The sequence below is a fragment of the Pongo pygmaeus genome, chromosome 2, assembly GCF_028885625.2.
Source record: "Pongo pygmaeus isolate AG05252 chromosome 2, NHGRI_mPonPyg2-v2.0_pri, whole genome shotgun sequence".
NCBI classification, from domain to species: Eukaryota; Metazoa; Chordata; class Mammalia; order Primates; family Hominidae; genus Pongo; species Pongo pygmaeus.
In genome coordinates, this window is record NC_085930.1 from 128199989 (window position 1) to 128221655 (window position 21667).

The 21667-nt window shown below is 39.8% G+C and overlaps 1 pseudogene; it reads right to left on the bottom strand.

The window, feature by feature from the left end:
* Positions 1–224: 224 nt before the first annotated feature.
* On the bottom strand, positions 225–6576 carry LOC129033908 (cysteine-rich protein 1-like; annotated as a pseudogene).
* Positions 6577–21667: the final 15091 nt, after the last annotated feature.

The window sequence follows — 21667 nt, forward strand, 5'->3', positions numbered from 1 at the left end:
CTGGGTGCATTAAAATTCTTATCTTCTTTCTTTTTAATTGAATGTCTTTTGTTCCTGTTATCTTCCTTCTAGATTTTAAATTTCCTTTTTTTTTTCCCAAGTGTTCATGTTTATTGAGGGCACTAGGGGCTACAAAGGAGCCCTGGGCATCTGGGGGCGAGGCCTGGCATTTGCCTGGAGAGTGGCCCAGCGAGTGGCCAAGGATAAGGTCTCCACCACCCGGTTTACTTGAAAGTGTGGCTGTCGGCTTCACCCGGCCAAAGCCTTTATGCCCAAACATGGCGGCATAGCAAGGGTGGTTGCAGTAGGGCTTGCCTTTGTGCTCAGCGTGGCCCCCGGAGGTCAGCGTCTTCCCACATTCTCGCACTTCAGGCAGGGCCGAGGCCAGTCTTTGCCCAGAGAGGTCACCCTCTCGGCGAAGTACACTTTCTTGTCGCACTTGGGGCACTTGGGCATGGCGGCTCCGGGTCCGGTGCCGGCGACGGCGGCTGGGGCGGGACGGGTTACAGGTGTGAGACTAAATTTTAAATTTCTACTAGGTAAAGATTTTACTTTGGGATTAACATTTACACAGCTTTACATTGCACAGGGAGCTTGGCTGATCAACATATTTAAGTGCTTTTCTTCTGAACTAGTATATGAACTTTTCTGATCCATAAATCTAATCATTTTTTGTCAGGAAAGCCTATTATCATCTTTCTCATTAAAACAGTGTAATGCCATTATTTCACAGTTTATTTTTCTTTTGAATAGGGCATCACCCGCATTCTTAGAAACATAACTCTGTTGAGTAAAGACTGAAATAATGTGGCAATCCTGTAGTCTAGCACCTGTCCAATTATGTTGTACTTATAACAAGATTCTTTCATATTTGAATGGATCATTATTAATCTTTAGGAAGTGGTGCTGTATCGTGGGAATATAAAAGGGCATAAGATAGGATCCCTTCTCTTGGCTGTGTTGAAAGACTGAGATATACATGTGTAAAGTCTTAGGAAATAATATCAGGCAGTATTTTAGTTAAATTCCAGAATAAATGATATGAAGAGTTTAAAGGCAGTTTGAAAGGAAAAGTAAGTACATGTAATTAAAAGCAAAAGCCATTACCAGATTTTTTTTTTTTATTTTAGGATCAATTAAAGGCATAATTTTCAATTAGTGTTAATTCTAACTGTCTTGAGTGCTATATTCTCTCAAACCTGAAATCAATATTATTAGCAGTTGTTATTAGCCAACACTAAACTGGAACAATTTAACTAACACTTAAAATCATTATAAAATATTCTAGACAAGCAAAAAGGCATAAAGGATAGATAATAAATACAAAATAATTTTTCATTCATATTTGCCAGTCTTCAGCCTAGCAGATATTCAGTAAATGTTTGCTGAATGAATAAATGATTCTCATTTATTATTAAATGCCTTGTCTCCATATTTATAATATCCTTGGAGCCAAGGACATTTGTCTTCTTTTCCATGGTGCCTATAAAATGATGGTTATGTGGTTGGTGTTCAATAAATACCTGTAGGTTGGTTTATTTAAGGCCTAGACTCCCTGTTTGTAGCTCTCTTTAAACTTAAACCCTAACTCATAGCTCTTTTTAACCTGATATTTAGCCTAATTGAAATTACTTTAATTGTTATACATTGTTGATGAAATATACCTCTACAACTCTAAGAAGAGCTAGAAATTTAAACTATAGCTTTTATTGTTTTTTACATCCTAATGTCTTTTTTTTTTTTTTTTTTTACTAAAAATAGGACATTGTGTGACCTCATGTTGTTGCTTTAAAAAAATATATAGGACATTGCTTAAAGTTCTGATTTGTAATTACAGTAAGAATAAGTCAAAATCTTATATTGCAAACTAGTTAAGCATAGATTTTTTTCTGTTTTCAAAAATGAACTCAGCTTCAATTTTAAGAGTCCTCCTGTGACTACCAGGGATTCAGCTCCATAAAAATCCCATAAAATCTCTTCTATAAAATGATTCCATCCCTGCTGTGTGCATTTATTTTCTGCTTCTTCCTTTAGTTCACTGTTTTAATGTGGGGTTCAAGGACTACTTGCATTGAAATTGTCTGTACTGCTTGCTGTATAGATTCCTGACCCTCCTCTCAAGTCCTTCTATATCCCAACCAGGGTAGTGAGGGTGGCAGCTTGTCACCCACATTTTTTTCTCCAGATGCTTCTTAAAGCAGCTAAATTTGAATACATTGTTACTGCTATTTTCTTAGCTGTGGTTCTCTTGTTCAACTTCCAGCTCTGGATTGGCTTTATATTTCTGTTTCTATTCTTCATCTTCCATACCCTACCCCTGCTTCAAACTTTGGCACTTCGCTAACAACTCTCTTCTCTAAGGCATGGTCTCATGCTCTATCTGCTAACATGGAAATTTGGGAGTAGCCACTGTTACAAGATTGCTTTCCCTCCTCACTTTAGTCTCTGCAGCCATAGTCACCAGAGACGCTAAAAACCATTCTATTTCGTGTGTGTAGTGCGATAGATCAGTGCTACTCACAGGAGACTATGAATGAGATAAGCTTGTGCTTGGATAAGCAGCACACTTTCTTTTCAAGAAAGTCTTGTTACATTTTTATAGTAGTGTAAGCTCCTTAGCGCTTTGTGGACCAATAACCCACGGTCCATGGAAGGAACCATTCCACTGAGCACATTCTGAGGCCTGTGCTACAGATTTTTGGGGGAAATGTCTTCACTGAGATATAATTAATATACCATAAAATTCACCCATTTAAAGGTTACACAAAGTATATTCAAAGGGTTGTGCAACCTTCACCACAGTCAATTTTAGAACATTTTCATCACCTTGAAAAGAAACCCTGTGCCCTTAAGCTGTCACTCCCAATCCTCCAATCCTGTCCTCCCCCAGGCTTAATAAATCACTAATATACTGTCTGTCTATATTTGCCTGTTCTGGATATTTCATATAAATGAAATCATATAATATGTGATCTTTTATGGCTGGCTTCTTTCATTTAGCATGTTTTCAAAATTTGTCCATATTGTAGCTTGTAATAGTATTTCATTCATTTGATGGCCAAATAATATCCCATTATGTAGATATACCACATTTTGTTTATTCATTCATCCGTTGATGGGCATTTGGATTGTTTCCACCTTTTGGATACTGTGAATAATACTGCTATGAACATCCACGTCAAGCTTTTTGTGTGAGCATATGTTTTCAGTTCTCTTGGGTATATAGCTAGAAGTGAAATTGCTGAGTCAAATGATGTTTCTGCATTTAAATTTCTGAGGAACTGTCAAATTTTCCACCATTTTACATGCCTACCAGCAGTGTATGAGTGTTCCCAACTCCACATTCTGGCCAACATTTATTAGCCTCCATGTCTTTGGTTATAGCCATTTTACAGGTGTGAAGTGGAAGCTCATTGTGATTTTCATTTGTTTCCCTGATGACTAATGATATAGAGCATCTTTTCATGCATTTATTGGCTATTTGTATATCTTCTTTGGAGAAATGTCAATTCAGATCCTTTGCCCATTTTTTAATTGAGTTACTTGTTTTATTATTGGGGATTGTAAGAGTTTTCACTGAAAACAAGTCTATTAGATATGATTTGCAAATATTTTCTCCCATTCCATGGATTGTCTTTTCACTGTCTTAATGGTATACTCTGCTGCACAGAAGTTTAATTTAAATAAAGTCCAATTTATGTATTTTTACTGAGGCTCATGGGTTTGGTGTTTAAGAATTTATTGCCAAATCCAAGTTCATAAATATTTATCCCTATATTTTTATCTGAGAGTTTTATAGTTTTGAGTCTCCCATTAAGGCCTTTGATCCATTTGGGATTAATTTTTGTATATGATGTGAAGTAAGGGTCCAACTTTAGTCTTTTGCATGTGGCTATTCAGTTGTTTCAGCACCATTTGTTGAAAAGACTATTCTTTCCCTATTGAATGATCTTGGCACCCTGGTTGAAAATCATTTGACTGTAGATATATGGGTTTATTTCTGGACTCTCAATTCTATTCCATTGACTTATATGTCTATTCTTATGCCAGTTCCTTACTGTCTTCATTACTGTGGCTTTCTAGTAAGTTTCCAAATTGGGAAGTATTGATCTTTCTTTCTTTTTTTTTCTTTTTTGAGACGGAGTCTCTCTCTGTCGCCCAGGCTGGAGTGCAGTGGCGCAATCTTGGCTCACTGCAAGCTCCACCTCCTGGGTTCACGCCATTCTCCTGCCTCAGCCTCCCCAGTGGCTGGGACTACAGGCACCTGCCACCACGCCCAGCTATTTTTTTGTATTTTTAGTAGAGATGGGGTTTCACTGTGTTAGCCAGGATGGTCTCGATCTTCTAAGCTCGTGATCCGCCCGTATCTGCCTCCCAAAATGCTGGGATTACAGGCATGAGCCAACGCGCCCGGCCTGATCTTTCAATTTTATTCTTCTATTAGAAGATTGTGTTGGTTATTCTGAGTCTCTTGAGTTTCATGAGTCTTAGAATTGGCTTGTCCTGTTCTACAAAGCCAGCTGGAATTCTGCTAGGGGTTGATTTGAATTTGTAGATCAATTTGGGGAGTATGGTCATCTTAACAATATTGCCTTTCAATCCGTTAACATTGGACATCTTTCCATTATTTAGATCTTTAATTTCCCTCAACAATGCTTTGTGGTTTGAGTACAAGTTTTGCACTTCATTTGTTAAACTTACTCTGAGTATTTTATTCTTTTTGATGCTATTGTAAAAATGGGTTTTTTAAAATTTCATTTTTGGATCATTCATTTATAATTTTTACTCCTTAGGGACATTTAGAGAAAAATAAAACTGTTGCAGGGGAAACTTGGCTGATGGCCTGTCAGCCAGCATTTCTCATTCTTTGAGATTCTATGTAGAGAAAAAAGTGTTCTGTGGTCAAATAATTTTGGGGAATGCTGTATAACATGTTTATGATACCCATACACATACAGAAAGGCCTGAGAAGTCAGCACCTTAAACCTTTAAATCCTGTGAAAGCAAAGCCCTTCATCTATTTTGAATGACTTAATCTTGAACGCAAATGAATTTTAGATCCTTCTTAATATGTGATGAAATATAGAATTTATGTGACTGAGGTCTTGAAAGGCAAAGTTAATATACTTCATAATTTTGCCTAGAGTAGATAATAATGGTTGGCCAGGATGTTTATTGTAAAATGTACTCAAAGTGCCAGTGAAAATAGTTCTTTTTGAAAGTACCATTTAAATTCAACCAGCAGCCTGGCACAGTGGCACATGCCTGTAGTGCCAGCTACTCAGGAGGCTGAGACTGGAGTTCAAGGTTACCAGTGCTATGATCATGCCTGTAAATAGTCACTGCACTTCAGCCTGGGCAATATAGTAAGACCCCATTGCTAAAAATTAAAAAAAAACCCTGTAAACTACTGTCTTTTTTTGAATTTTTTCTTTGAATCAAGTGTCTTAAATGAAAGTTTCCTAACTGTTTATAACAATATAATGATGAGTAGGATGTTTAGGAGTGAAGAAATGGGGCTTGAAGGAGCTAATAGATAAATAAGCATACAGTAGTTTTAAGATTAGGTGAGGTATAAAAAAGGAGTGTGGCCTGAGGAGTTGAACACACCTGTATTTGAATCCTAGCTCTGTGTGTTTGACTTGAGTGATAGGGCGCACATCTCATGGTTTTTCTGAACCTGAGTTTCCTTACTTTAAAATAGTTTTAACAGCTACATCACTTTATAAAATATAAAACTTCGTTCTCTAAAGAACGGATATAGTATTTATAATTCCATTTTTGCATAGGTTTTGCCTGTGTCCCTCGGTCCAGCCCTGGAGACTTGTGTCTGATTTAGAGAAACACCAGAGATTCAATGCTGGAGGCAGCTTAGAGGCTCGCATAAATGGAGTAGATTCAAGAGTTCCACCTATCTGAAATACACCCAAAGCTGGGCCAAAGCAAAATTTGGAATCACATGAAGTTTACCTGCACTGTTTCCTCGACTCTTATTTCTGTCTTCTTTCCCTGTGATGCAGTTTTTCCTTTCTGAAACAATCTGTTGTGACAAAACCAGCTGCCTGGAAATGTAATATCAAATAAAATCAATATCAAACCAAATACAATTGAATCAACAAGTTACCTGTAGCAGTGATATTTTCAGTTTTCTGTCCTCTCTAAATATGAAATGAAAGGCATTATTTCTAGTTAGGAAAATTTTGAAACTTTGTCATGGATGGAAGTGAGAAGGTATGGAATTCTATTTTGAATAGGTGATTCTTTCTGAAGGATTCTGATTTTATTTGGTTTGCTTGATGATTGATTCTATTACACCTTTTGCATGTGATTTTAGATCACCTTGGGGTTTTTTATGCTTTCTTGGTTTTAGCTCTGGTGTTAGGAAGCTAGGGTAGGAGGAGGAAGGAGAATAGCTAGTTACAAGGAGACTGAGCAGACAGATGGAAAATAATAGAATTCAGGTCCAATAATAAGGCATAAAAATGTGGCTACTTGCCTTTGTTATTACAATTTCTAGAAGGTTTTTGTTGTTCTTGTTGTTGTTGTTGTACTGGAGATAACAACTTCCCAATCACATCTGTTGACCTGCAAATGGAAAACAGAATTATAGCTGGCTGGGCACGGTGGCTCACGCCTGTAATCCCAGTACTTTGGGAGGCCGAGGCAGGCAGATCATGAGGTCAGGAGATCAAGACCATCCTGGCTAACACGGTGTAACCTCGTCTCTACTAAAAATACAAAAAATTAGCCGGGCGTGGTGGCGGGTACCTGTAGTCCCAGCTACTCTGGAGGCTGAGGCAGGAGAATGGCGTGAACCCAGGAGGCAGAGCTTGCAGGGAGCCGAGATAGCGCCACTGAACTCCAGCCTGGGCAAAACAGCAAGACTCCGTCTCAAAAAAAAAAAAAAAAAGGAATTATAGCAAGTTACTGGGGTCTATGGCAGGTTTTTTTTTTTTTTAAATTCTTAACCTTCCTATGATTTGAGTTTATTAGCAAATGATTTTGTGACTTGTTCTAAACTGATGAATAAAATTTAACATAAACCAATCAAGGGGTAGAAAAAGGGAACTTCAGAAATAAAAACAAATCGATTCACGAGGAATTCACCCAGTCTGTGTGCAGGAGACTTTTAAGGGCCAGAGAAAATCTACGTATCTCTTCTTCAGGAGGACTGAAATGAACAGTCAGCTCATTCAGAGTCTGCACAGTCCCAACTCTCATATATTACTTTTGTTGGGACTGAAGGCTCAGCTCTCTCCAGTGGCAAGAGATGTTGGATGACTGAGATTAGGTGAAACAATAGTCTCCTAGAAGCATTACTTCTTCTCCCATGACCTTTGAAGAGTCTGCTCTAATAAAAGGGCAAATAATTTTTTAAACAGCAAAAGGCATTTTTGACATTACCCAAATCAAGCACAAAATGGATCTAGTCACCTCTCTCCTCCTTTCGCTCCTCTCTCCTGTCACCCCCCAACTCCTATCTCCTCTCTCCTTGGCCCCTCTCCTCTCTTCCCTTGTCCTGCTGCTCTCTTCCCAACCCCCACTCTTTTCTCCCCATTCTCCCCCCTACCCCTCCTCTCTCCCCCTCCTCTGTATTCCCCCTTTCCCCTCCCCACTTTCCCCTCCCCACTTTCCCCTCACCCTCCCCCACTTTCCCCCTCGCCCTCCCCCACTCTCTCTTGTAATTGTTAAACTAGAATATTTGATTTTTGAGCCCTACTGGTAAACAATGAAGGCTCTCATTCAGGGATTCAGGGCTGTTGAAAGAAGCCTGGTTGTATTCATTCTTTCAGAAGCTAACAGTGTGGGTAAAATATGAAATGTTTGGTATCAAGTTAAAGAAAAAAAGGTTCTCAAAACAAACTGTGAAGGGCCAATGCAATTCACTGGTCATATTTTTCAAATTATTACTCTTATATTCAAATAATAGGGAGAGTAAAAAAAATCATAGAAATATTTAGCTAGAAGGGAATACCAAATCTAAATCCCTTTCATTTTATAGATAAAGAAACTAGAGACCCAGATAAATTATACTTTGAAAGAATTTCTTAACAAATAAAGTCTGTAAAAATTGAGGCCGAGGAATTAAAAACTGCTGTGAAAAATTTCATTTGAGGTTACTGGAGACAAATGAACAAACAAGAAATGTAATGTGAAAAAGACGAGGTGGAAGATAGTTTAATTAAAAGCAAGAATTGTACAGCATGACAAATTCCTGGGAGAAATTCATGACCAAGTTAATAGCGAAACACTTCGGCCTTTTACTATATTCTGTATTATCAGATGTCCATAATCAAGTGAAGCAATCATTATGTGGTTGTCAGAGACCTCCTGGGAAGGGTCAGCTCAGCTATTACAAAGATCACCACTGGTAAAATAACAAGGCAGTGAATTTATGGATGATGTGTTCAGGGAAACAGAGTTTAAAAAGACAGCCAAGAAATTGTGGTTGCCTGGACTTAATATTAGAATCACTGAGAATTTTTATACTTAGAGCTCTACTAGCAACCACTCATTCAACAGGAGAAATATTCTCATTTACCAGGTGTGAAAATTAAAGAACAAAATGGAAACAAGGAATCAATTGTAATATATCTTCTGTGAGGCTTTTAGGGACTTCTTCAATGTTTAACTGGAGGTCCTATGACTTCTTGTAAGGGGCAAATTTTAAGGGCAATATTGTGAAGGAACCATTACTTGTAAGAGGAAGACAATAACTGTGATCCACATTATTTTATTTTTCTGGTGGTGAAAGAAAAGAATATATTGTAGTAGGCAAGTTGGTTTAATTTCTAAGACTTGGTCCCTGATTTTTCCCTTTTGTAAGAATAAGATAATATTAAGAATACTAGAGCAAACAAAATAGAAAATTCCAGGCTGGGTGCAGTGTCTCACATCTGTAATCCCAGCATTTTGGGAGGCCTAGGCAGGCAGATCATTTGAAGTCAGGAGTTCGAGACCAGCCTGGCCAACATGGTGAAAACCCGCTCTACTCAAAATAGAAACAATTAGCTGGGCGTGATGGCTCGTGCCTGTAATCCCAGCCACTCAGGAGGCTGAGGCAGAAGAATCTCTTGAACCCGGAGGTGGAGGCTGCAGTGAGCTGAGAATGCACCATTGGACTTCAGCCTGGGCGACAGAGGGAGATTCTGTCTCAAAAGAAAAAAAACAAAAACCAAAACAAACCAAAACTCCAAATGTACTTGTGACCTGCTCCTGCTTAAAAATTTCTTCAAGAGTTTGCCACTGTGTATTTCTGTATGTATGTTAGTTTGTTTGGTCCAAAGATAAAAACCCCTAACTTGACCCAATAGGCCCTGTTTCATTTGACTTTGGTCATCTTCTCTTCCTGCAGTAGTTGTCTTCTCTCACTTCAACTATACCATGCTCCAACAAGCCTGAGAGTGTCATACATGCTACTTGCTAGTCTTGAGATGTTAACTCATACGTCATCCTCAGAGCTTAACATAATTTTCTCAGGAAAGCCTCCAACCTCCTGTTTCATTGTTTTTCCCCACCAATCACAATGATTTATTTACGCAAGTAGTTATTTAATGCCTTTTTTCCACATGCTTCATAGAGGTGTGCTCTAGGTCTCTCTAGTTTACTTCTACATCTGTAGCACCTGGTGCCCCATATGACACATGGTAGGTGTTTAATAAGTATTTGTGGAATGAATTAACAGACGCAAAAGACCTTAAATACCTGGTGCATAGCAAGTAATCGATATTAACAGCTATGTTAATTTGGCTTTTGTTTCACTCTCCCTCTGTTGCTTGCCTTGTTTGACCAGCAATTGGAGTATGAGGAACTAATGGTGTGCTACTGTGTGGAACAGGAGCTTGATACACATCTATATTTATTAATGATGAAGATGATAGCAAAGCTGCCTGGCCCATGAACCTCTACAACTCTGACCTTGGACCTGTTATCACTATAAACTGGGTTAGCGCTCAGGCACTTCGTCATAGTTAAACATATTAACTGTGGTGATACTATATTAGCTTTCTGTTTGGAAATTTTGGAGTTTTCTATTTACTTAAATGTTTATTACAAAGGACTTGTTCTGCTATGGGTACTTTTTGAAAGCAGAAAAGTTCTAACTCTTTGCTGTGTCAGAAGCTAAAGGATGTTTGTCAGAGCTAAGATATTTTAACATTTGTTCTTACCGTCAAGTACTGATATTTACCGCTCTTACTATCACCTTTAGAGTGGTCTCTACACCTGCTGGGTAGTAAAATTAGAGAACTGGAAAGGAGATTAAACTCATAAACTCTGGAGGAGACAGAACTGGGTTCAAATCTCACTTCTACCACTTATAGCAGTGGGACTTTGGGCTGATCAACCTTTCTAGCCTCAGTTTTCTCATCTGTAATATGTGGTTTATAATAAATAACACCAAGATGTTCATCAAATCCCTTTTATATTGTTGAAAATAACAACACACCTATCCTTCTACAACAGTGGTTCTTGATGGTGGTGCGAGAGAAGGCTTTCGTTTCTCAAAAGACAAAATGTCTGGAGACATTTTTGTTTGTCACAATGGGGATGGTGGTAGTGGTGGTGATATGTTACTGGTTTCTAATGGGTAGAGGCCAGGAATGCTGGTGAACATCCCACAATATATAGGACAGGTCTTTAAAAAATTACCCAGTCCGAAAAGTCAATAGTGCTCTTAGTTGAGAGCCTGTTCATAGTGAGCTTGAGAAATCCCTTTTAAAGTAAAATGGTAAACTAATCACTGCAGTTATTATAAGAATGAGAGCAATCTACATGCAGGCATAGAAAGATTTCAAGGATAGCCAGTTAAAATAACTAAAGCAACACACAGAGCAGTATTTATAATATGGTCCCATTAATTACTCACCTCTTTTCTGTATGCATGTGTGTGTTTCCACATACATATAAAGGATCTGGAAGGAAACCTACCTACTTGTTAACCAGAGAAATCAATAGGGAAAGCAGATTTTAAAGGAGTGTTTGCAAGTTTTACTGGACATACTTTTTTTTATTGTGTTTTTTCAACCAGAAGGTATTGTATTTATAATTTTGAAAAATTTTAGAAATAAATTCATATTTCATACAGCTCTTATGAATATTAAAGTAGATAATGCAAGCAATATGTTAACCCAGTGCCCATATAATAGGAGCCAATAAATGTTATTGTTTGTCATAAAAATTCTATACTTCTAAAAATTGAGTTTTGGAGGTAAAGGTTTACAGGTAAATATGGTAATTACAAGATTTCATTAATGAACTTGCATAGCTTCAGATGGGATAGTATTCATTTTTCCATCACATATGAGTTTTCTTTTGCGCTTACTGAAAGAACTATTTCATTTTATATCATTTTGTGCACACATTAAAAGCAAAACAAAAGTGAAAAACACTGGTAAGAGTATTCCTACCACTTCATACTCAGAGTGTGAATCTTCTGAATCACTGATCGACTCAGAGGCATTAATGATCTTGTTTTTCTATACACTCTTATTTTTGTCAAGTGTTGGAGATACAGCATTTTTTGGGTAAACTTTTTATTAAAATAATGAAAAGTATAAAATTTGAAAGTGTAGAGCTGAGTGAATTCTCAAAATATATATTCACCACCTAATTCAGCAAATAAAAATTATTAGCACCCAGTCTCTCTCCCACAGGTAACTACATCTTGACTTATAATATTATAGATTAGTTTTATCTGTTTTAAAATTTTATATAAAAATGCTGCATTCTTAGTAAACTATCGCAAGAACAAAAAACCAAACACCGCATATTCTCACTCATAGGTGGGAATTGAACAATGAGAACACATGGACACAGGAAGGGGAACATCACACTTCGGGGACTGTTGTGGGGTGGGGGGAGGGGGGAGGGATAGCATTGGGAGATATACCTAATGCTAGATGACAAGTTGGTGGGTGCAGCGCACCAGCATGGCACATGTATACATATGTAACTTACCTGCACATTGTGCACATGTACCATAAAACCTAAAGTATAATAATGATAATAATAATAATAAAAGAAAAAATAATAATAATAAAATAAAATTAAAAAAAAAAAAAATGCTGGCCATGGTAGCTCACACCTGTAATCCTAGCACTGTGGGAGGCCGAGGTGGGTGGATCACCTGAGGTCAAGAGTTTGAGACTAGCCTGGCCAACATGGTGAAACCTTGTCTCTACTAAAAATACAAAAATTAGCTGGGCATGCTGGCAGGTGCCTGTAATCACAGCTACTCGGGAGACTGAGGCAGGAGAATTGCTTGAACCCTGGAGGCAGGGGTTTCAGTGAGCCAAGATCATGCCATTGCACTCCAGCCTAGGCAACAGAGCAAAAACTCTCTCTCAAAAAAAAAAATCTAAAAAATAACATTTTATATGAAGGGAATCATATAGTATGTATTCTTTTATGTTTGACTTTAGGTTGATACTGTATTTGTGAGACTCATACATGTTAAGTGTAGGGGTAGATCACTCATTTTTATTGCTGACCAATATTCATTGTACACACATACAATATAGCCATTCTATCACTGATGGATATTTGGATTGTTTCTAGTTTGGGGCTGCCATGAAGTGTTGCTATATATGTTCTTGTGTGTGTCTTGGTACATAAGTATGCATTTCTATTTGTATATACCTACTGATGGCAGCAGTGGGCCATCTGGAGCAGCCACTGCTGTCATGCTGGCCCCAGTGGGGAGGTGCAGGTGGTGGCAGCAGGAGCAGCTGCAGGAGCAGCAGTGGCAGTGGTGGGACCTCTGTGCCCCACATCCCCAAGGCAGCTGACTATACCACCCCCACCCTCACATGGCTGGGCAGGACCCACTCCAGGCCTGGAGGCTCTGCTGCAGCCTCAACCTCGCTCCTTGCTGTGTCTTGGGAGCCCTCAAGCACCTGGCTGAAGGAGCAGCCAGGACTTACGGAGCCAGCCCTGAGAACATTGGATTTGTTTGTGTGCGGTTGGCCAGGGTGTGGCATCACCTGCACCTCACCTGCTGTTGCTGTGGGGAAAATGTGGCCAGGGCTGTGCACTCCGTGGAGCCAGTGGGAGCCATGGACAAGTGGGAGCCTTGCTCCCTCTAAGTTGGTGGTGAGGGAGCTCATCAGGCACAACTGCAGCCACCCAAGTTGTGGCTACAACCTGGGAACCCCTGTGCTCTTGGGAACCAGAAGCAGGCAGAAGCCCTGCCCTCCCAGGCACAGCTGCAGCCACTCAAGCCGTGGCTGTAGACTTAGGCATCCCTGCACTCTCAGGGACCCAGGAAGGCCCTCCTTTTACGCCCCCCAGGCTTGGAAGTGCCTGCCCCTACTCTCTGGCTTCTCCTCACTTTTGGCACCTGGTCTGATCACAGAGAAAAGTTGAGGCTGAGCCCGGGCACTGTCACAGCCTGGCTGGGTGTGTGCATGCTCGAGGCAGTGCTGACATGCCAGCCCCCTGACGCCTCAGCCCCCTCTGGATTTTGGGTGCCAACAAGTGTGGGAGGGAGGCCAGGGGGTGCTGAGGGTGGCTTGGTGCTGGCCTGAAGGTGTCCCCTCAGCACGATCAGCCTTGGCACCATGAACAGCAGCAGGAGGCAGACAGGCTACTTGGTGAAAACAAGTAGGTCCCTGGTGAAGCCCCACCTTCAAGCCAGGGAAGGCCTGGAGCCTGGGGGCCGAGCTGCTGATCCTGTGGACCAGAGTGGGAACTTGTGCTTTTTCCAGGCCTGCCAGTGGCTGCCCGTGGACCAGTTGGCATGAACTTCCTCCCCTCTAATGCCCATAAAAGCCCCATACTCAGCCGGACCCAAAGAGATAACGGGATGACCAGCTGCAGAGAGGAGTCACCCTCTCTGCTGAGAGCTGAAGAGACACTGGGACCACCAGCTGCAGAGAAGAGCTACCCTCTTTTCTGAGAGCTGAACACTCAGTCGGGACAACCTGCCTGCAGAGAGGAGCTATCATCTCTAAGAGATGAACACTCATCCAGACATGCTGGCTACAGGGAGGAGCTACCCACTGCAAGTCTCTTCTGAATTGTTCTATTGCTCATTAAGGCTCCTCTTCATCTTGCTCTCCTTTCACTTGTCTGCATACCTCATTCTTCTTGGATGTTGGAAAAGAACTTGGGACCTGTCAAATGGGGGGCTAAAAGAGCTATAACACAAAGAGGGCTGAAACACGCCCCTTGCTTGCCACATTGTGAGCAACAAGGAGACAAGAGAGAAGGAGAGAAGAGCTGTGGCCCTTCAGGGACCCTAGACCTAGGAGCTCCCCGAGCCAGGGCTGTGATACCCTCTTTAGGGTTCTGCCTGGTGTTTCCAAGTTTCTGGACACCACTGTGTTCCCTGGTGCCAGTCATAGAAGCTGCTTGTGGTAGGCCTGGTCCAGCTGCAGCCTTGCAGGGAGCCAGCACCTGTGCTGGCGCCTGGGGGCAGCCTGCTCCGCCACAGCCAGCAAGCCTGGCTGTGTGCAGTGGCCGGACCCCCATGCTTGCTTACACACCCCCTGCCACTCCATGCCTGGCTCGCCCTTGGCAGGCATAAGATCCAGGCCAGTAGTGTGAGCTGGGTGCAGCCTGCCAGGCCAAGTGGGCAGAACAAGCCCAGTGGGCCACAGCAAAACTCAGGCAAAGGCACCACTGACCACAGAGGTTTCCAGCTGGTAAAGCGACACCCCAAGGATCCCATAACACTGTGAGTTACATTTATGATTCATAAGATATGTAAATGTTTAGCTTTAGCATACACTGAGAGACAGTTATCCAAAGTGGTTTAGTAGATACTGAGAAACAGTTTTCCAAAGGGGTATCCAGTGGTAAGCTCCATAATACTAACAGTGTATGAGAGTCTGTGTTGCTTTATGTTCTCACTAACATTTGGTATAGTCAGTCTTTTAAATTTTTGCTATTCTAATGGGATAGCATTCTTTTGTAATTTTAAATTACTTATTAGAGCCTACCTTTTTTTTTTTTTAAAGTAAAAGCTTTTGAGAATTTGCAAAAGGAGTAGAAAGATATTCACCAAACTGTTAACAGTAATTACCTGAATGGCAGAATTGTGGGTCAATTTGTTCTTTGCTTTCAACCAGAGATATAGTTGCTAAACATATAAATTAACATGTTTTATTTATTTATTTATTTATTTATTTATTTATTTATTTATTTAAGACAGAGTCTTGCTCTGTTACCCAGGCTGGAGTGCAGTGGTGCAATCTCAGCTCACTGCAACCTCCACCTCCCAGGTTCAAGCAATTCTTGTGCCTTAGCCTCCCAAGTAGCTGGGATTACAGGCACCTGCCACCACACCCGGCTAATTTTTGTATTTTTAATAGAGACAGGGTTTCACCATGTTGGCCATGCAGGTCTTAAACTCCTGACCTCAAGTGATTCACCCACCTCAGCCTCCTGAAGTGCCGGGATTACAGGCGTGAGCCACTGTGCCCAGGCAGCATGTTCTAATAACAAAAATAAAAAGTGGCAGTAGTTCCCAAAGTCTTTACATTAAAACATGAATTCCAAGGATGTTAATAGATACTCCTGAAAAGAGTATCAAGACTAAATAAGTTTGACTTGCTTACTGCAGGACTGCCCAGAGGCTTTAAAAATGCTAGTGAGTTTTGTGCATTCCTTGTGCATGGGTACTATACAGTAGTGTGTATGGTTTCTGAAACATAATTTCCAAAATACTCATTTATACTTCAAAGTTCTAGTATACTGAGAAACAAGATTTACTAAATGCTGGAATGGAAGAAGCAAACATATAACACATAAAAATAGATTACAAAAAGGCAAATAATTCATATAATAGATGGAGTGTTCACAAATAAGTCTTCCTTGTATAACTAAACACTTTGAGAAATTTGTATGCTGCTTTCAATATCTTCTGAATTGAAGATATCTTTAATATCTTCTATTGTGAATTTGAAATTATCCAAAATGTGAATCCAAGAGTGGAATCCCATAGTATATCTGTATTTTTCCCTCTGCATTGGAATGTTAGCTATTTGAATATCTTCTATGATGAGGACACTGGATGTGGATTATAAAGTATAAAATTGCAGGCTGGGCGCACTGGCTCATGCCTGTAATCCTAGCACTTTGGGAGGCCGAGGTGGGCAGATTGCCTGAGCTCAGGAGTTCAAGACCAGCCTGGGCAACACAGTGAAACCCATCTCTACTAAAATACAAAAAAAAAAAAAAAAATTGGCCAGGTGTGGTGGCATGCACCTGTAGTCCCAGCTACTCAGGAGGCTGAGGCAGGAGAATTGCTTGAACCTGAGAGGTGGAGGTTGCAGTGAGCCGAGATGGCGCCATTGCACTCCAGCCTAGGTGACAGAGCGAGACTCCATCTTCCAAAAAAATAAAATAAAATTACATTGATGGTGAGGTATCACAAGATTCACAGGACCTTGAGCTTTGGGTTCTCTTTGATCCTTTGGGCTTCAAAAAGCAACCTGCTTTGCTTTTTGAACAAGGTAAGGCAAAGGTAACAAGGTAAGACAAAGTAGATTCAGACTGGTTTCAAAGAAAACATCTAGTCAGTCATACAAATGATAGACATTTGTCACCATAGTTCAGCAATACAATTTAACAACCGAAGGGTTCTACTGAGGGCCAATGGCTAGAATTATTCACCGGTGTTGCCAGCTTTTTAACACATAGCCAAATATGCTATATTGCCAAGTATGTTAGCCAACTTGGCAGTATGACAAAAGGGTGAGGTTTCGAGTAAGAGACTTGGGCTTGGATTTCAGTTTCACTACTTAGCTCTGTGACTTTCTTTTTTTTTTTTTTTTTTGAGATGGAGTCTAGCTCTGTTGCCCAGGCTAGGGTGCAGTGGCACAATCTCGGCTCACTGCATCCTCTGTCTCCTGGGTTCAAGCAATTCTCCTGCCTCAACCTCCCGAGTAGCTGAGATTACAGGCATGTGCTGTACACCTGGGTAACTTTTGTATTTTTTAGTAGAGACGGGGTTTCACCACGTTGGCCAGCCTGGTCTCGAACTCCTGACCTCACGTGATCCGCACACCTTAGCCTCCCAAAGTGCTGGGATTACAGGCATGAGCCACCGCATCTGGCCGCCCTGTGACTTTCTATGAGCTTTAATTTTCTTGACTGAAATAAGAATGATGATACTACCTCTCTTAGGGTTGTTGGAAGTTAATTAAGCTAGTATGTGTGAAAGGGCCTGACTAGTACTGTAACAAATTGATACCAGGGTTCTCAATAAGTGAGGTTTTCCTTCTTAATGAAATAAAGTATAAGCACTGGCAAGGCTACAGCTGATCTACTTTCAGAGCAGAAAGTGTTTCTTTTCTCCACTCAGTTTGACACAATTTGATGCTTTTGTTCTCCATCTCCCTTCCCCTCTCCCTCAATTCTTTTGGTACCAATAATTTCTTTTTTTCCTTCCCTCCTCATACCGTCCTGTTTCTCACTACTAAAGAGACATAATGCTTTAACCAATTCTTCATCTCTTAACCGATAAAGTTAGCAGATTAAAGTTTAAGGTATTTTACCTACTCTGGTAGTCAATCAATAATACCTGAAAACACAAAATACTCAAGGATGCTGAAGAATGAATCTCAGATGGCCAAGTTTCAGCACCACCATGGATGGTGCATGAAATTTTTCTGAGGGAGGCTTCTTGATAACACCTCAAATCCTTTTGTAAAGCAATTATTTATTGAACACCAACTGTATGCCAGGCACTTTCTTTGACAAGCTAGCACTGTGTGGTATACCCTTTATTGAATATGCTAGTCTTACTCTTTTACTTTTCCCAAACAACATTTAAAACGGAAATATGTTCCTTAAAGAGTCTGCATTCTTCAGCCTTCTTTTGGATCTTTCCACATTTTGACAGTCATCTCAAAGAGGAAAGCTGATAGATAAAGATACTAGTTATATATGACATCTGGGCTGACCTCTTAATTCTTAAGAAACAGAAATAATTTGCTATTTTTTGTTATTAATTGGCATACTAAAAGATGGTATCTTTTCAAATTTTTGATTTTTAATTACCACCTTACATAACTTGCAGGTACCTTTTTTGTTTTGTTCCTCCCAAAATGCTGGAATTACAGACAAGTGCCACTGTGCCCGGCCGTTCCCTACTCTTCTGAAATGAAAACAGTCGAGTTGGGAAAGCCACTGCTGTCTCATTTTTTAAGGTGTGAGTCTTATAAACCTATGAAGTAACAATATCAGATGACTGTGGGCAACCAGAAACTTCAAATACAACTTAGTAATACACATGATAGATTGTGTATCTTGTTGGTGAAGGGCAGGTGCATGATAACATCTAATGTCCCCCAAAGCAGAATTTTCTCAAAACAAGATGCATCTTTGAAAGTCCAACCAATTATTAGACATTTTTACAAAGGCCAAGAGCAACTTTCTTAAGACACGTGCTAATTTTATTCTCCATGTTGTATGAAAACCCTGAATTATTATTGAGAACCCTGAATTACTGAGAACCCTGAATATTATTGAGCTATATCATATAAGTGAAAGTGTCCCTTCTGTCTGTATAATTAGAATGTCACCAGAAGATCAGTGTAGCTTATTTGACCAAAACACATCAAAACAAACTCCTGCAAAACAAAAAATCAAAACAAATACTGTACCCTGTAATTATTACAGGTAGAAATTGAAGAACTTTACCTGCTGTCTGTCTTCCTAGTGGTAATAATACTCAGGAATATGATCATTGATATCTTCAGCCATCCGCAAACACTTGTTACTTTTGGTGCTGAAATACCATTTTAAAAGTAAAAATATACTTATAAACTATTTGTAGCAATTAAATAGTTCGAAGAAGCAGAGTTAATAATCTACTATAATATTTACTAGAGAAATGCTGAAAACCAAAAAGTCACATTGATAGTAACTTTTCTTCCTTGAGCTCACTTCTAAAGAACTATAACAAACTAAATTACATTTAAACATACAATAGTTATTAGCTAGGCAATCACTTACTGAGTCTACCATAGGCCACACATTAAAAATTTTTCTTATTCTTAGCCCAGCAACCTTGTATATCATAAGGATCCACAAAATCAATGCAATGAGAAAGGAGAGGTGAAATTATAGATATTGAATTTTGAATTCAAATGTTAGCTTCTTTAAATGCTTCCGAGGTTAAAGATTTGTCATCCTCCTCCCAACTGAATCTCAATGTTGGAATGATACACAATATTTAAGTGGAAACTATTGAAACTTTGGCAGATACCTAGAAGTATGGTTTTGAGTTGCTATTTTCTTGGATAATTTACTTACTGATTAAATTACCTACTGTGTATAAAGTGCGATGATAGGTGTGGCTCATCAGGTAAATTGTTTATTTTTATTTTTTATGTATATATATATTTTTGAGATGGAGTCTTGCTCTGTTGCCCTGGTTGGAGTGCAGTGGCGCGGTCTTGGTGCACTGCAACCTCCGCCTTCCGGGTTCAAGCGATTCTCCTGCCTCAGCCTCCCGAGTAGCTGGGATTACAGGCACATGCCCAGCTAATTTTTGCATTTTTAGTAGAGATGGGGTTTTACCATCTTGGCAAGGCTGGTCTTGAACTCCTGACCTCAGGTGATCTGCCTGCCTTGGTCTCCCAAAGAGAGGTAAATTGTTTATTAAACAGCAAATGAATAAATATAAAATTGCTTTTCAATTAAATAATTAGCTCGAAACTATATAATTCAAGTGTGAACTTACGGCAGAAAATGCATCTTCATCACCTTTTTAAATTCCCAGTTCCTGAGTACCTAACACAGTAGGCATTTAATTTTCTTTTTCATTGCGACAATAGGGAAATATAAGATCTAAAAATAGAAATTCTGAAGTAGTTAGGATAAGCTCCTATGGAAGCTACTCAGAAATCTTGATTAAATAAAGACCTTTATACAGTTTATAGAAATGACTAATTTCTAGTTTATCCTTTTGGTCAGTGCTTGCTGTGGGGTAGAAATTAAGTCATTATATGTAATATATACATATAAAGTAGTATCTAAAACTAGACAAACCTGATATAGAAGCTTTTTTTTTTTTGAGATGGAGTCTCGCTCTGTCGCTAAGGCTGGAGTGCAGTGGCGCAATCTCAGCTCACTGCAACCTCTGCCTCCTGGGTTCAAGCGATTCTCCTGTGTCTGCCTCCCCAGTAGCTGGAATTATAGGCACATGCCACCACGCCTGGCTAATTTTTGTATTTTTAGTAGATAAGAGGTTTCATGATGTTGGTCAGGCTGGTCTCGAACTCCTGACCTCAGGTGATCCACCCCTAATTGAAAATTACTTCACATTACCCCAGAAAACTGATTGCGTATAATCAATTTTATCATAAAGATATGCTAAGTCTGCTGCACAGTTAAAAAGAACAATTCTTTAGAAGCTGAGATACTTTTAATGTAGATTCTGTCTTCCACTCATCACAAATTTCTGCTTTAAAAATGTTGATTTTCATGTATATTCAGCAATTCTTATTTGCAATTCTTCTGGGTAAGTCAGTATTTTCTTAAAACTAGTAACACTTATTAAAGGGTTTTTTTCATACTGAGAAGACAAAAGGACTCAATGCTTCACATATGAGGCAAGTGAAAAGAACATTATTTTTATTAATCTGAGTTTTGAATATATTGTTTTATTCATTTCAAAATCTGAACCTAAGCCGGGTGAGGTGGCTCATGCCTGTAATCCCAGCATTTTGGGAGGCCAAGATGGGCGGCTCACTTGAGGTCAGGAGTTCGAGACCAGGGTGGCCAACATGGTGAAAATCCCTTCTCTAGTAAAAGTAAAAAAAATTAGCCGGGCATGGTGGCGGGCGCCTGTAATCCCAGCTACCTGGGAGGCTGAGGCAGAAGAATTGCTTGAACCTGGGAGGTGGAGGGTGCAGTGAGCCGAGATCATGCCACTGTACTCCAGCCTGGGTGACAGAGCAAGACTCTGTCTCTAAAAACAACAAAAATGGAAGATAAAGAGCTTTGACAACTTAAGTTTAAAAAAGGAGACAGCTATATATTTTATAGCTTAGGTTCTACCTAATACATCTTCATAAAAAAACTCATTGCCTTTAAAATTACCCCTTTTCAAACAAAATACATGTGTACTTGGAGATGCAAACTCACAGTAAGAACACAAGATCATTTTAACAAGCACTAAACTGAGGCTCAGGGAAGTTAAATAACAAGGCTATGGATACTTGGTCAGGTTCAGAAAAGTTTGCACCCCAAGTTCAAGGTAAAGAAAGGCTTCACTGTTCTGAAGTCCCTAGTATGGCAAAGTTACATGGCCATCAGAGAGCTAATTAAAAAGCTATGTTTAAATTATTTCCATGTTTCAGAGTTCTCCACCTCTAGACTCAGAATGCAGTTTAAAGATGTGACCCGAGACATTTTTGTTTTCCCTTGAGAGGAAATGCACAGTTGGAAGTTCACAAAAACACCTCTTCAAAAAACAGTAATACTGTTTTCATCTTTATAAAAAGCTTTCATCACAACTCTTTGGTGGCACTTCATGCCTTCAAGTACTCATTTTGGTGATCGTTGGCTCCCTTTTAGTCTGTCTCACAAGCCAGGTTATAAATGGTTTGAAATCAGGGGCCCTGTTTTTATTTTGAACCCATCGCAGAGCCTGGCATAGCGTGGCAGAGTGTGCGCCCAATAAATACATGAGTGGAATTACACTGAAAAACAG